General features: G+C 49.3%; 1 pseudogene; it reads left to right on the top strand.

Annotated features, from left to right (window-relative positions):
• LOC147083937 (uncharacterized) overlaps nucleotides 1-15,128 on the top strand; it is a 455,464-nt pseudogene that overhangs the window by 360,509 nt on the left and 79,827 nt on the right.

The following is a 15,128-nucleotide window of genomic DNA, read 5'->3' as shown; positions in this document are numbered from 1 at the left end:
AGCCACTGACTCCATCCCTCTCCCTAACATCTCTCTGAGGCTGAAGCAGACTATTTGCAACCTCGGTGTCGTATCTGACCCTGAAATGAGCTTCCGAACACATATCCGCAGCATAACTAAGACCGCCTATTTCCACCTCGGTAACATGGCCCGTCTCCAGCCCTGCCTAACTCATCCGCTGCTGAAACCCTCACCCGGGCCTTTGTTACCTCGAGACTCGACTATTCCAGCACACTCCTGGCTGGCCTCCCACATTCCGCCCCACGTAAACTTGAGGTGATCCAAAACTACCCGTGTCGTAACTCAACGCCAAGTCCCATTCACCCATCACACCATTGCTCACTGACCTACATTGGCTCCCAGTTAAGCAATGCTTCGATTTAAAAATTCTCATCCTTGTTTTCAAATCCCTCCATGGCCTCGCCCCTCCCTATCTTAGTTATTCCCTTCGGCCTCACAACCACCCGCCCCCCGCGATAGAATCACAGAAAAATTACAGCACAGAAGGAGGCCATTCAGCCCATCTTGTCCGTGCCGGCCGATTAAGTGCTATCCACACTAATCCCACTTTCCAGCACTTGGTCCGTAGCCTTGTAGGTTACGGCACTTCAAGTGCACATCCAAGTACTTATTAAAAAGTGATGAGAGTTTCTGCCTCTACCACCCTGTCAGGCAGTGAGTTCCAGACCCACACCGCCCACTGGGTGAAAACATTTCTCCTCAACTCCCCTCTAAACCTCTGACCAATTACTTTAAATCTATGTCCCCTGGTTGTGGACCCCTCTGCCAAGGGAAATAGGTCCTTCCTATCTCGGCCCCTCAGAATTTTATACACCTCAATCAGGTCTCCCCTCAGCCTCCCCGGTTCCAAAGAAAACAAACCCCCACCCCCGCCCCGAGACATCTGCGCTCCTCCAATTCTGCCCTCTTGAGCATCCCTGATTATAATCGCTGCACCATCAGTGGCCGTGTCTTCTGTTGCCTCGGCCCTAAGCTCTGGAATTCCCTCCCTGAACCTCTCCGCCTCGCTATCCTCCTTTAAGACATAGAAACATAGAAGATAGGAGCAGGAGTAGTCCATTCGGCCCCTCGAGCCTGCTCCGCCATTCAGTGAGATCATGGCTGATCATCCAAATTCAGTACCTTGTCCCTGCCTTCTCCCCATATCCCTTGATCCCTTTAGCCTTAAGAAATATATCTAACTCCTTCTTGAATATATTTAATAAATTGGCCTCCACTGCCTTCTGTGGTAGAGAATTCCACAGGTTCACCACTCTCTGGGTGAAGAAATTCCTCCTCATTTCTGTCCTAAATGGCTTACCCCTTATCCTTAGACTGTGACCCCTGGTTCTGGACTTCCCCGCCATCGGGAACATCCTTCCTGCATCTAGTCTGTCTAGTCCTGTTAGAATTTTATAAGTTTCAATGAGATCCCCTCTCATTCTTCTGAATTCAAGAGAATACAGGCCTAGTTTACTCAATCTCCTCTCATACGACGGTCCCGCCATCCCAGGAATCAATCTCGTGAACCTTCATTGCACTCCCTCTATGGCAAGTATATCCTTCCTTAGGTAAGGAGACCAAAATTGTACACAGTACTCCAGGTGTGGTCTCACCAAGACTTCTTTACTCCTGTACTTATATATTTCTTAAGGCTAAAGGGATATGGGGAGGAGGCAGGGACAGGGTACTGAATTTGGATGATCAGCCATGATCTCATTGAATGGCGGAACAGGCTCGAGGGGCCGAATGGCCGACTCCTGCTCCTATCTTCCATGTTTCTATGTATTCAATCTTTCCTTGTAGCTGAAATTCTCTAGTCCTGGCAACATCCTCGAAAATCTCCCGTCTAGAGCACAGTCACATCTTTCCTGCAATGGGGACGACCAGAACTGCACGCAGCACTCTAGCCAGTGGCATAACTGGTGTTTTTGTAAAGTTCAAGCAGAACCTCCCTGCTCTTACATGATACAGAAAGAGAGGCACTGCCCCTGTGGGGCACCCATTCCCCTTTAAATGGCCAAGCAATTGTTTTTGTTGAAAAGGGGCTGCAGTCCCCTTTGACTCACCGCCCCCCGCCTCTCACCCACCACAAATACTCACAAGAGAGAGAGAGAGAGAGAGGAGGAAGAATGCTGGTCTTTGTCCCTTTAAAAGTGGCTGCCCACCAAAATGTTCACAGCACCAGGGCTCTTTGTTCTGGATAAAAGTCAAAGAGAGAAAAAGTTCACTTATTTTTAAGTGAATGCAGTTGATGAATAGCCTTGCAATAAAGGTAATGCAAAGGAATAAACGCTCACAAGCTGGGTTTTTTCCACCCCCTCCTCCCCTTCCCTTTAACAGCTCCTGCAGACAATGAAAGCAGGAAAGCGGCCTGCAGCCCACCGAGGTCCCGCGTCGCCATTGGTTGGAGGACCGTCAGCCCGCCCGGTCCTCCCAGCTTTTTCCGCGCTTCTGATTGGCGGGCGCCTCGCGTCAATCACCCCTCCCTCCGATTACGCGCTGACGCCAGCACGCAACGCCCAGGGGTCGGTTGGATCGGCGCACGCCACCGCAAGGTAAAAAAAAGACACCACACACAAATGAGGAAAAACAAGAATAATAATAATCGCACTTTAGAGGGGAGGAGGTTGGGGGAATTAATGAGTGTTTTCAATTTGTTTCGCAAAAAAAAATATTTGAAAAGCTTCCCAACGGTGCGAGGCGGGCTGCGCATGCGCTCCAGCCAGCCTTTGACTCCCCCACGTGGGCCCGGGGGCCGGACACGCCCACTTGCCTTCCCCTGCACCAATCACAGCGCGGGCAAGCGCAACACCAGGCTGCCAGTGCGCCTGCGCTTCCTTCGGGGAACAACCGGAGGCCGGGCCCGGGGAAGAGGCGGAATCAGCGGCCGCGGTAAAGTGAAGTGTTGGGGAATCGATTTAAATCGAGGTGAGGGGGGAGCGGAGAGCGAGATTATAAAGTAAAATACGAGAAAAACCAAACCTGAGAGTCGGGCGGGCGGGACCTCCGCGGACGCCGAACGGAGCGATTGAACCGCGCGCGGTGGCGGAGTGAGCCGAAGCAATGTGATTCTGACTGACAGGAGCGCTGACCAATCGGATGAGGGTTCAGGTGGGAGGACTGACCTGGGCGGCCTCGTCCTCCGACCAATGGCGGCGCGGCTAGGGGGCAGGACCTTCACTCCCAGGCGCCGGTGGGCTGGGGCCCGGTTATGACGTCATCACAGGAAGAGGCCCAATCAGGTGGATGGAGGCCGGCCTGTGACTGACGGGAGCGCTGACCAATAGGAAGACGGCTGAGGTGGGAGGACTGAACTGGGCGGCCTGGTCCTCCAACCAATGGCGGCGCGGCCTCCTCTCCAGCTCAGGTGCGCTGGGGCCGATTGTGACGCGCTGTCCCCAGGTGAGAGCAGCTCAGTCAGCACAGAGCTGGGGCTGGAATCTGGGAGAGGGGCTGCAGGCAGCGGGCCTGGCAAAGAGGCACAAGCTTCACAATACAAGCTTCTTTCAAATGCACAATTGTTTCCGACACACAGCCTTTGTCACTCTGCAAAAAAAACTGTAACAATTCATAACTCCCCTGCTTTAGGAGAGGCGTAGAGTGCAAAAAGCAAGGAAGTTACGATGAAACTGTGTAAAAGACTGGAGTCAGCTGTGGCTCAGTGGATAGCAGAGTCAGAAGGTTGTGGGTTCAAGTCCCACTCCAGGGACTTGAGCACATAAAGTGAGGCTGACACTCCACTGCGGTGCTGAGGGAGCGCCGCACTGTCGGAGGGGCAGTACTGAGGGAGCACCGCACTGTCGGAGGGGCAGTACTGAGGGAGCGCCGCACTGTCGAAGGCTCAGTACTGAGGGAGCGCAGTACTGAGGGAGCGCCGCACTGTCGGAGGGGCAGTACTGAGGAAGCGCCGCATTGTCGGAGGGGCGGTACTGAGGGAACGCCGCACTGTCGGAGGGGCGGTGCTGAGGGAGCACTGCACTGTCGGCACGGCAGTACTGAGGGAGCGTTGCACTGTCGGAGGGGGAATACTGAGGGAGCCCCGCACTGTCGGCGGGGCAGTACTGAGGGAGCGCAGCAATGTCAGAGGGGCAGTGCTGAGAGAGTGCCACACTGTCGGAGGGTCAGTACTGAGGGAGCGCCGCACTGTCGGAGGGGCAGTACTGAGGGAGCTCCGCACTGTCGGAGGGGCAGTACTGAGGGAGCTCCGCACTGTCGGAGGGGCAGTACTGAGGGAAATTCGCACTGTCGGAGGGGCAGCACTGAGGGAGCGCCGCACTGTCGGAGGGGCAGTACTGAGGGAACGCTGCACTGTCGGGGGAAGCAATGCTGTGGGAGGGCCGCACTGTCGGAGGGGCAGTAATGAAGGAGCGCTGCAGTGTCGGAGGTGCCGTCCTACGGATGAGACGTTAAACCGAGGCCCCCGTCTGCCCCCTCAGGTGGATGTAAAAGATCCCGTGGTGCTATTTCGAAGAAGTTATCCCCGGTGTTTTGAGCCCAATATTTATCCCTCAATCAACATGACGAAAAACATTATCTGGTCATTATCACATTGCTGTTTGTGGGAGCTTGCTGTGCACAAATTGGCTGTCGCGTTTCCCACATTACAAAAGTGATTACATTTCAAAAGTACTTCATTGGCTGTAAAGCGCTTTGGGACGTCCGGTGGTCGTGAAAGGCAGTTAAGAAGGCAAATGTTATGCTGGCCTTCATTACAAGAGGATTTGAGTACAGGAGTAAAAAAGTCTTACTCCAATTATATCTTCTTTCTTCTTAGGCAGTCCCTCGGAACCGAGGATGACTTGCTTCCACATTAAAAATGAGTTCTCAGGTGTAAGGGTAAACCGGGAGAGCTTCTTCTCCCCGAGACGGACCCTCTGATATAAAGGGTCGACTGGATCCATGTTTATCTGTAATTTAAACAGAGGTCTGGTCGTCTTCCGAGCTCTTTCCCCTAGAGGAGAGGGTAGAATGGGGGTCTTTAGTGTTAAATGGTTTCACCTGGGTCCATTGCTTCCATCGCATACCCGTCGGTTCTTGTAGACAAACACACGTATCACTTGTCATTAATACAGTACATGGCCCCATCCAACGGGCCCCATTCCCTTTCTTCCGATAACTTGCGTCATTACTTCTTGACCTATTCTGGGCAACTCGTCATGCTTACCTTCAGCGACTGGTGCACAGGGACGCCCAGGTCTCGTTGCACTTCCCCTTCTCCCAATCTATTGCCGTTCAGATAATAATCTGCCTTCCTGTTTTTGCCACCAAAGTGGATAACCTCGCATTTATCCACATTATACTGCACCTGCCATGCTTCTGCCCAATCACCCAACCTGTCCAAATCATACTGGAGTTTCTCGGCATCCTCCTCACAGCACACACGCCCACCCAGCTTTGTGTCGTCTGCAAACTTGGAGATATTACATTTAGTTCCCTTGTATAGATCATCATTTTATATATATTGTGAATAGCTGGGGTCCTAGGACCGATCCCTGCGGTACCCCACTAGTCACTGCCTGCCACTCAGAAAAAGAGCCGTTTATTCCAACTCTTTGCTTCCTGTCTGCCAACCAGTTCTCTATCCAAGTCAATACCTTGCCCCCAATCCCATGTGCCTTAACTTTACACGCTAATCTCTTATGCGGGACCTTATCGAAAGCCTTCTGAAAGTCCAAATTCACCACATCCACTGGTTCTCCCTTATCTATTCTACCAGTTACATCCTCAAAAAATTCCAGTAGATTAGTCAAGCACGATTTACCTTTTGTAAATCCATGTTGACTTTGTCCGATCCTGTCACTGTTTTCCAAGTGCTCTGCTATTACATCTTTTATAATGGACTCTAGCATTTTCCCCACTACCGATGTCAGGCTTACCGGTCTATAATTTCCCGTTTTCTCTCTACCACCTTTTTTGAATAGTGGGGTAACATTAGTTACCCTCCAATCCATGGGAACTGTTCCAGAGACTATCGAATTTTGGAAGATGACCAGCAATTCTGTCCCTCTAGTGCTACTTGTCTCTCCCAGTCCTCTCTTCACCTTGTTTCTCCTCTAATGTTTCATCCTGGTGCCCATCCCCCTGTCAAATTAATTTAAACCCTCCCCCACAGCACTAGTTAACCGCCCCATGAGGACATTGGTCCCAGCTCTGTTGAGGTGCAACCTGTCCACCTTGGACAGGTCCCTCCTGCCCCAGAACTGGTCCCTCCTGCCCCAGGAATCTGAAGTCCTGCAATATTTCTCTTTCAGGTACTTATCCAATTCCCTTTTGAAAGCGGTGATTGAATCTGCCTCCACCACCCTTTCAGGCAGTGCATTCCAGATCCTAACCACTCGCTGTGTAAAGAAGTTTTTCCTCATGTCGCCTTTGGTTCTTCTGTCAATCACCTTAAATCTGTGTCCTCTGGTTCTCGACCCCTCTGCCAATTGGAACAGTTTCTCTCTATCTACTCTGTCCAGACCCCTCTTGATTTTGAACACCTCTATCAAATCTCCTCTCAATCTTCTCTGCTCCAAGGAGAACAACCCCAGCTTCTCCAGTCTATCAATGTAACTGAAGTCCCTCATCCCTGGAATCATTCTCGTAAATCTTTTCTGCACCCTCTCTAAGGCCTTCACATGGGGACAGGATAGGACAGAGTCAACATGGATTTACAAAGGGTAAATCGTGCTTGACTAATCTATTGGAATTTTTTGAGGGAGTAACTGGTAGAATAGATGGGGGAGAGCCAGTAGATGTGGTGTACCTGGACTTCCAAAAGGCCTTTGATAAGGTCCCACATAAAAGATTAGCATGGAAAATTGAGGCTCATGGGATAAAGGGGAAAGTTTTGGCGTGGATAGGGAACTGGCTGTCAGATAGAAAACAGAGAGTTGGAATAAACGGCTCATTTTCTGAATGGCAGGCAGTAACAAGTGGGGTACCACAGGGATCTGTCCTGGGCCCCCAGCTGTTCACAATTTACATTAATGACCTGGATCAGGGAGTCGGATGCAGCATTTCCAAATTTGCAGACGACACTAAACTAGGAGGGGGGGTGGGCTCAGAGGAAGAGACCAGGAAGCTCCAGAGCGATTTGGACAGACTGGGCGATTGGGCGGATAAATGGCAGATGCACTATAATGTGGACAAGTGCGAAGTTATCCACCTTGGGTGCAGGAACGGGAGGGCAAATTATTATTTAAATGGCAATAGATTGGGAGAGGGGGAAGTACAGAGAGACCTGGGTGTTCTTGTACACCAGTCACTGAAGGCGAGCATGCAGGTGCAACAGGCGGTCAAGAAGGCAAACGGTATGCTGGCCTTCATAGCAAAAGGGTTAGAATACAGGAACAGGGATACCTTGCTGCAGCTGTACAGGGCACTGGTGAGACCACACCTCGAGTACTGTGTACAGTTTTGGTCGCCTCATCTGAGGAAGGATGTTCTTGCCATGGAGGGGGTGCAGCGGCGATTCACCAGGCTGATACCAGGAATGGCGGGAATGACCTATGAGGAGAGACTATGTAGTTTAGGGATGTACACACTGGAGTTTAGAAGATTGAGAGGGGACCTCATAGAAGTGTATAAAATTCTGACAGGTCTAGACAGACTGGATGCAGAAGGAATGTTTCCCTTGGCGGGTGAGAACAGAACTAGAGGACATAATTTAAGGATAAGGGCTAAACCATTTAGGACAGAGATGAGGGGGAATTTCTTCACTCAGAGAGTGGTGAACCTGTGGAACTCATTGCCACAGAGGGCAGTGTATGCCAGCTCATTAAATATATTTAAGAGGGAATTAGATATATTTCTACGGGCAAAAGGGGTTAAGGGTTACGGAGAGAAGGCGGGGACGGGATACTGAATTAAAGGATCAGCCATGATCTCATTAAATGGCGGAGCAGGCACGAAGGGCCGAATGGCCTACTCCTGCTCCTATCTTCTATGTATCTATGTATCCTTCCTAAAGTGTGGTGCCCAGGATTGGACACAATACTCCAGTTGAGGCCGAACTAGTGTTTTATAAAGGTTCATCATAATTTCACACTTTTGTACTCTATACCTCTATTCATGAAGCCCAGGTTCCCGTAAGCTTTTTTAACTGCTTTCTCAACCTGCCCTGCCACCTTCAATGATTTGTGCACATATACCCCCAGGTCTCTCTGTTCATGCACCCACTTTAGGATTGTACCCTTTAGTTTAGATTTCCTCTCCTCATTCTTGCTACCAAAATGTATCACTTCACATTTTTCTGCATTAAATTTAATCTGTCATGTGTCCGCCCATTCCACCAGCCTGTCTATGTCCACTTGAAGTCTATCACTATCTTCCTCACTGTTCACTATACTTCCAAGTTCTGTGTCATCTGCAAATTTTGAAATTGTGCCTTGTACACCCACATCCAAGTCTTTAATATATATCAAGAAAAGCAGTGGTCCTAGAACCGACCCCTGGGGAACACCACTGTGTACCTTCCTCCAGTCCGAAAAACAACCGTTCACCATTACTCACTGTTTCCTGTCACTTAGCCAATTCTCTATCCATGCAGCCACTGTCCCTTTTACTCCTCCAGTCCATGTACCCGCTCCAGGGACTTGAGCATATAAAGCGAGGCTGACACTCCAGTGCAGTGCTGAGGGAGCGCCGCACTGTCGGAGGGGTAGTACTGAGGGAGCGCCGCACTGTCGGAGGGGCAGTACTGAGGTAGCGCCGCACTGTCAGAGGGGCAGAACTGAGGGTGCGCCGCACTGTTGGAGGGGCAGTACTGAGGGAGTGCCGCACTGTCGGAGGGGCAGTACTGAGGGAGCGCTGCACTGTCGGAGGGTCAGTACTGAGGGAGTGCTGAACTGTACTGAGCGCACTGTCGGAGGGGGCGTACTGAGGGAGCGCCGCACTGTCAGAGGGGCAGTACTGAGGGAGCGCCGCACTGTCGGAGGGGCAGTGCTGAGAGAGCTCCGCACTGTCGGAGGGGCAGTACTGAGGGAGCGCTGCAGTGTCGGAGGTGCGGTCTTACGGATGAGCCGTTAAACCGAGGCCCCCGTCTGCCCCCTCAGGTGAGCGTGAAAGATCCCGTGGTACTATTTTGAAGGCGTTATCCCCGGTGTTTTGAGCCCAATATTTATCCCTCAATCAACATGACGAAAAACAGATTATCTGGACCTTTTCACATTGCTGTTTGTGGGAGCTTGCTGTGCGCAAATTGGCTGCCGCGTTTCCCACATTACAACAGTGACTGCACTTTAAAAGTACTTCATTGGCTGTAAAGCACTTTGGGACGTCCGGTGGTCACGAAAGGTGGTTAAGAAGGCAAATGGTATGCTGGCCTTCATTACAAGAGGATTTGAGTACAGGAGTAAAGAAGTCTTACTCCAATTATATCTTCTTAGGCAGTCCCTCGGAACCGAGGATAACTTGCTTACACATTAAAAATGAGTTCTCAGGTGACTGATGAGTTCACACAGGTGGGGCAGACGGTGGTTGATGGGGCGGGTGGGTGGGGTGCTTGGGTTGACGTGCGCTCCTTGCGCTTGGCTTCCCCTTGCTCCCAGCAAAGAGACTTGAGGTGTTCGGCACCTTCCCGGATGCTTCTCCACTTTGTGCGGTCTTGGGCCAGGGATTCCCAGGTGTCGGTGGGGATGTTGCACCTTTTCAAGGAGGCTTTGAGGGTGTCCTTGAAGCCCTTCCTCTGCCCACCTGGGGCTCTCTTGCCGTGTCGGAGCTCCGAGTAGAGCGCTTGTTTTGGGAGTCTCGTATCGGGCATGCGGACAATGTGACCCGTCCATTGGAGCTGATTGAGCGTGGTCAAAGCTTCAATGCTGGGGATGTTGGCCTGAGCGAGAACACTGACATTGGTGCGTCTATCCTGCCAATGAATTTGCAGGATCTTGCGGAGGCAGCGTTGGTGGTACCTCTCCAGTGCACCTCAAAGCACTGGAGAGGTACCACCAACGCTGCCTCCAATTATATAGGGCCTTGGTGAGACCACACCTGGAGTACTGTGTACAATTTTGGTCTCCTTACCTAAGGAAGGATATACTTGCCATAGAGGGAGTGCAACGAAGGTTCACGAGATTGATTCCTGGGATGGCGGGACTGTCGTATGAGAAGGGATTGAGTAAACTAGACCTGTATTCTCTTGAATTCAGAAGAATGAGAGGGGATCTCATTGAAGCATACACAATTATTACAGGGCTTGATAGGGTGGATGCTGGGAGAATGTTTCCCTTGGCTGGAGAGTCTAGAAACAGGGGCCACAGCCTCAGGATAAAGGGTCGGCCGTTCAGGACTGAGATGAGAAGAAATTTCTTCACAGAGGGTGGTGAATCTTTGGAATTCTCTACCCCAGAGGGCTGTGGAGGCTCAGTCATTGGGTCTATTCAAAACAGAAGTCAATAGATTTCTGACCAGTAAGGGCATCAAGGGATATGGCGATAGGGCCGGTGAATGGAGTTGAGGCAGAAGATCAGCCATGATCTCATTGAATGGCGGAGCAGGCTCGAAGGGCCGAATGGCCGACTCCTGCTCCTATTTCTTATGTTCTTAAACCCTTATAAATCACTGGTTAGGCACCAGCTGGAGTATTGTGTCCAATTCTGGGAACCGCACTTTCGGAAGGATGTGAAGGCCTTGGAGAGGCTGCAGAAAAGATTTACCAGAATGGTTCCAGGAACGAAGGACTTCAGTTATGTGGAGAGACTGGAGAAGCTGGGATTGTTCTCCTTAGAACAGAGAAGGTTGAGAGCAGATTTGATGGAGGTGTTCAAAATCGTGAGGGGGTCTGGAGAGAGTAGAGAGAGAGAACCAGAGGACACAGATTTAAGGTGATTGTCAGAAGGTCCAAAGGCTCCTCACAGCTTACTGTCCCACCTAGCTTTGTATCATCAGCAAACTTGGATACATTACTCGGTCCCTTCATCTAGGTCATTAATATAGATTGTAAATAGCTGAGGCCCCAACACTGATCCACGCAACACCCCACTAGATACCGCCTGCCAACCTGAAAAAGATCTGTTTATCCCTGCTCTCTGTTTTCAGTCCATTAACCAATCGTCTATCCATGCTACTATATTACCTCCAACCCCATGAGCCCTAATCTTATGTAATAACCTTTTATGTGGCACCTTATCGAATGCCTTTTGGAAATCCAAATATACTACATCCACTGGTTCCCCTCTATCTACCCTGCTAGTTACATCCTCAAAAAACTCTAATAAATTTGTCAAACACGATTTCCTTTTCATAAAACCATGTTGACTCTGCCTAATCATGTTATGATTTTCTAAGTGACTTGATACCACTTCCTTAACAATGGATTCCAGCATTTTCCTGATGACTGATGTAGCTTTCAAAAGCTCTTATAATAATGTGTCCATGGCTACACAAACCGCTCTGGGTCCAGGTATATTGTGTATCAGTAAAACAGTCCGTGACTACACAAACCACTCTGGGTACAGGTATATTGTGTATCAGTAAAACAGTCCGTGACTACACAAACCACTCTGGGTACAGGTATATTGTGTATCAGTAAAACAGTCCGTGACTACACAAACCACTCTGGGTACAGGTATATTGTGTATCAGTAAAACAGTCCGTGACTACACAAACCACTCTGGGTCCAGGTATATTGTGTATCAGTAAAACAGTCCATGACTACACAAACCACTCTGGGTTCAGGTATATTGTGTATCAGTAAAACAGTCCGTGACTACACAAACCACTCTGGGCCCAGGTATATTGTGTATCAGTAAAACAGTCCGTGACTACACAAACCACTCTGGGTCCAGGTATATTGTGTATCAGTAAAACAGTCCGTGACTACACAAACCACTCTGTGTACAGGTATATTGTGTATCAGTAAAACAGTCCGTGACTACACAAACCACTCTGGGTCCAGGTATATTGTGTATCAGTAAAACAGTCCGTGACTACACAAACCACTCTGGGTCCAGGTATATTGTGTATCAGTAAAACAGTCCGTGACTACACAAACCACTCTGCATCCAGGTATATTGTGTATCAGTAAAACAGTCCGTGACTACACAAACCACTCTGGGTCCAGGTATATTGTGTATCAGTAAAACAGTCCATGACTACACAAACCACTCTGGGTACAGGTATATTGTGTATCAGTAAAACAGTCCGTGACTGCACAAACCACTCTGGGTACAGGTATATTGTGTATCAGTAAAACAGGTTTATTAAGCATTAAACATCGGTACAAAGAAGTAGTACTTAACAAGAAGATAATCACAGTCTGTCCGTTCAAACCCCGGCGTTCCTTCCGAGTGAGCGCGGTGCAAGTCTCCTGATGTATCTTGCTGTGTTCCGTTGACCCATGCGCGCTTCCTTGGGATCTTGCTGTGTTCTGTTGACCGAAGCTCCTATCAATCTCTGGTTACACGGTGCGCGCTTTCGATGTTCAAAACCTGTATCTTTATACCCTTTTCCCATCTCGTTTTGCCTACGTGGCAATAATTAACCCTCTAACACCTGGTAAAAAGTCTTGCTCCCTCGTTACCTATCTTATGACCTTGTTTGATCCTTCTGACTTTTTCTCCATGCATAACAAAGTACCCTTATCACAGATCTTCACTTTTCACAGAACACTTCCTAGAATGTTGACAAAACAGTCGGTCCATCCGATAGCTGGACCAATGAAGGACGTCTCCAACTCTTATCTATCTCTCTAGTTTTTATCTCTTTAAGCATAATATTGCTGAATTCCTCGTCTCCATAAACTTAGCACAACATTCCATTACTTCAGTAATTTTAAACAGACGATTTTATTCAGGTTGGCATAATCCCATCCTGCTTTGCTCTCAGCCATTCTCCATTTTATACAGGCTTTTAGGATCTTAACATACAATTTCACATTATTATAGTTATATAAAATTGGTTATCGAATCTTAATAATGTTTACTAAATCCTACAGGTACACCCTATCCTACATATCCCTACCTTGAGGGCGAGGCATTTGCCGACCCCTCAAAACTAAAATCTTACATATGGATTATTTTTCTTCCGTTTATGTAACTCTAACATGTTCTGGGCTGTGAACATATTTAAATGTGATTGGGCATTGGACTTTAGGTGTTTCAGGTAGCAGGTGTAGAATAGTAAGCACATCATTACTACAAGTTGGGATATGACCAGTACATGGGAAATTATCCTAATCCAATGAGGAATTTCCATGTTTGTCCCTATGTTGTCTTATTAGTCCTAACAGTTTTTGACTCCCTACCTTGTGACATTTGTGTTTAACTGGGTAGATCTTAAACAAACTTCTGATCTTACATAGTTCAAAGTTTTACTACATGGGTTACATATCTCAAATACAAAATCATTACAAGTTGGAGAACAACCAGAGCGTGTGAAACAATATGAGCCTAAGGGCATGCTGATGTATTAAGCCCAATATCCCACCAGTGTGTGTTGTCCCTTATGCTTTCAATTTCAATATCTATTCTCCAGTTGTCTTGCTCCAAAACATAAAAAATGTTTTAGGGAGGAGTTCCGTCGTATCATGAGCTCACTGAAACCCTCAAACAATAGGGGAATGTCGGGTCTGAATTGTGCCACATAACTGTGCAGCTCGTACTTAAAAACGTGTTGGTTGATGGGACAGGTCCTGTTAGACCCGTAAAGCATGGTAGTTGTGGTAGTGACACAGGAGGCACCACCAAAATCACCTCATACTGGATTCGTACTGGTTTTTCCCACGCTCTGTTACCGACAAAACACAATTATTAGTCACAGTTAAATTCAGTCTTACAATCATTTCAAGCGACATTACAGTTTCACATCTACTTCCTGATCTTCCGAGTCGAGATCCTTTCTCACTTCCGTTTTTCAAAATAGCGACCACGGGATCTTTTACACCCACCTGAGAGGGCAGACGGGGCAGCGGTTTAACGTCGCATCCGAAAGATGGCACCTCTGACAGAGCAGCTCTCCCTCAGTACTGCCCTGGAGTGTCAGCCAAGATTACGTGCTCAAGTCTCCAGAGTGGGACTCAAACCCACGACCTTCTGACTCGAGAGGTGGGAGTGTCGCTCACTGAGCCAAGGCTGACCCCTCTTAAACTCCAGCCTAGTTACTGGGGTTATTATCAGCGTTTTCAAACCGCCCCCCCCCCCGACAACCCCGTAATTGCCATTATTAACACAGAACAGTCCTTCATGTGATTGACAGCAGAATGGGACCAGTGCGCTCAGGTGTGAACTCGCTGGTGTCTCAGCAGGTGAGTTGAAGTGGTGAATCCCTTTTCACACACTGAGCAGGGGAACGGCCTCTCCCCAGTGTGAGTGCGCTGGTGTATCCGAAGAGTGGATGAGTGCGTAAACCTCTTCCCGCAGTGAGAGCAGCTGAACGGCCTCTCCCCAGTGTGAGTGCGCTGGTGTATCCGAAGATTGGATGAGTGCTTAAACCTCTTCCCGCAGTGAGAGCAGCTGAACGGCCTCTCCCCAGTGTGAGTGCGCTGGTGTATCAGCAGGTGAGATGGACTGGTGAATCCCTTTTCACACACTGAGCAGGGGAACGGCCTCTTCCCGGTGTGGGTGAACTGGTGTCTCCAAAGATTGGATGAGTGCGTAAACCTCTTCCCGCAGTGAGAGCAGCTGAATGGCCTCTCCCCAGTGTGAGTGCGCTGGTGTGTCAGCAGGTGAGATGGACTGGTGAATCCCTTTTCACACACTGAGCAGGGGAACGGACTCTTCCCGGTGTGCGTGAACTGGTGTTTCCGAAGACTGGATGAGTGCGTAAACCTCTTCCCGCAGTGAGAGCAGCTGAACGGCCTCTCCCCGGTGTGGATACGTCGATGCTTCTCCAGGATCTTGGAGCATTTGAAACTCTTGTCGCATTCGGAACATTTAAACGGCCTCTCATCAGTGTGAACCAGCTGGTGTTCCCGCAGAGTGGAGGGATGAGTGAATCCTTTCCCACACACGGAGCAGGTGAACGGCCATTTCAGAGTGACTGCGTTGATGAGTCTCCAGCTTGGAGAGGCAACTGAATCCCTTTCCGCATTCCCGACATTTGCACAGATTCTCCTCGCTTTGGTTACACTTGTGCCTCCCCAGGCTGCACCTTTGGTTGAATCCACGTCCACACACAAGACACGTGTGCAGTTTGCCCGCACTCTG

Source organism: Somniosus microcephalus, unplaced genomic scaffold (genome assembly GCF_052327205.1).
Source record: "Somniosus microcephalus isolate GS21.2 unplaced genomic scaffold, FLI_Smic_1.0 scaffold13, whole genome shotgun sequence".
Classification (NCBI taxonomy): domain Eukaryota; kingdom Metazoa; phylum Chordata; class Chondrichthyes; order Squaliformes; family Somniosidae; genus Somniosus; species Somniosus microcephalus.
The sequence above is the reverse complement of the archived record's forward strand: the minus strand, read 5'-3'. Positions and strand labels throughout refer to the sequence as shown.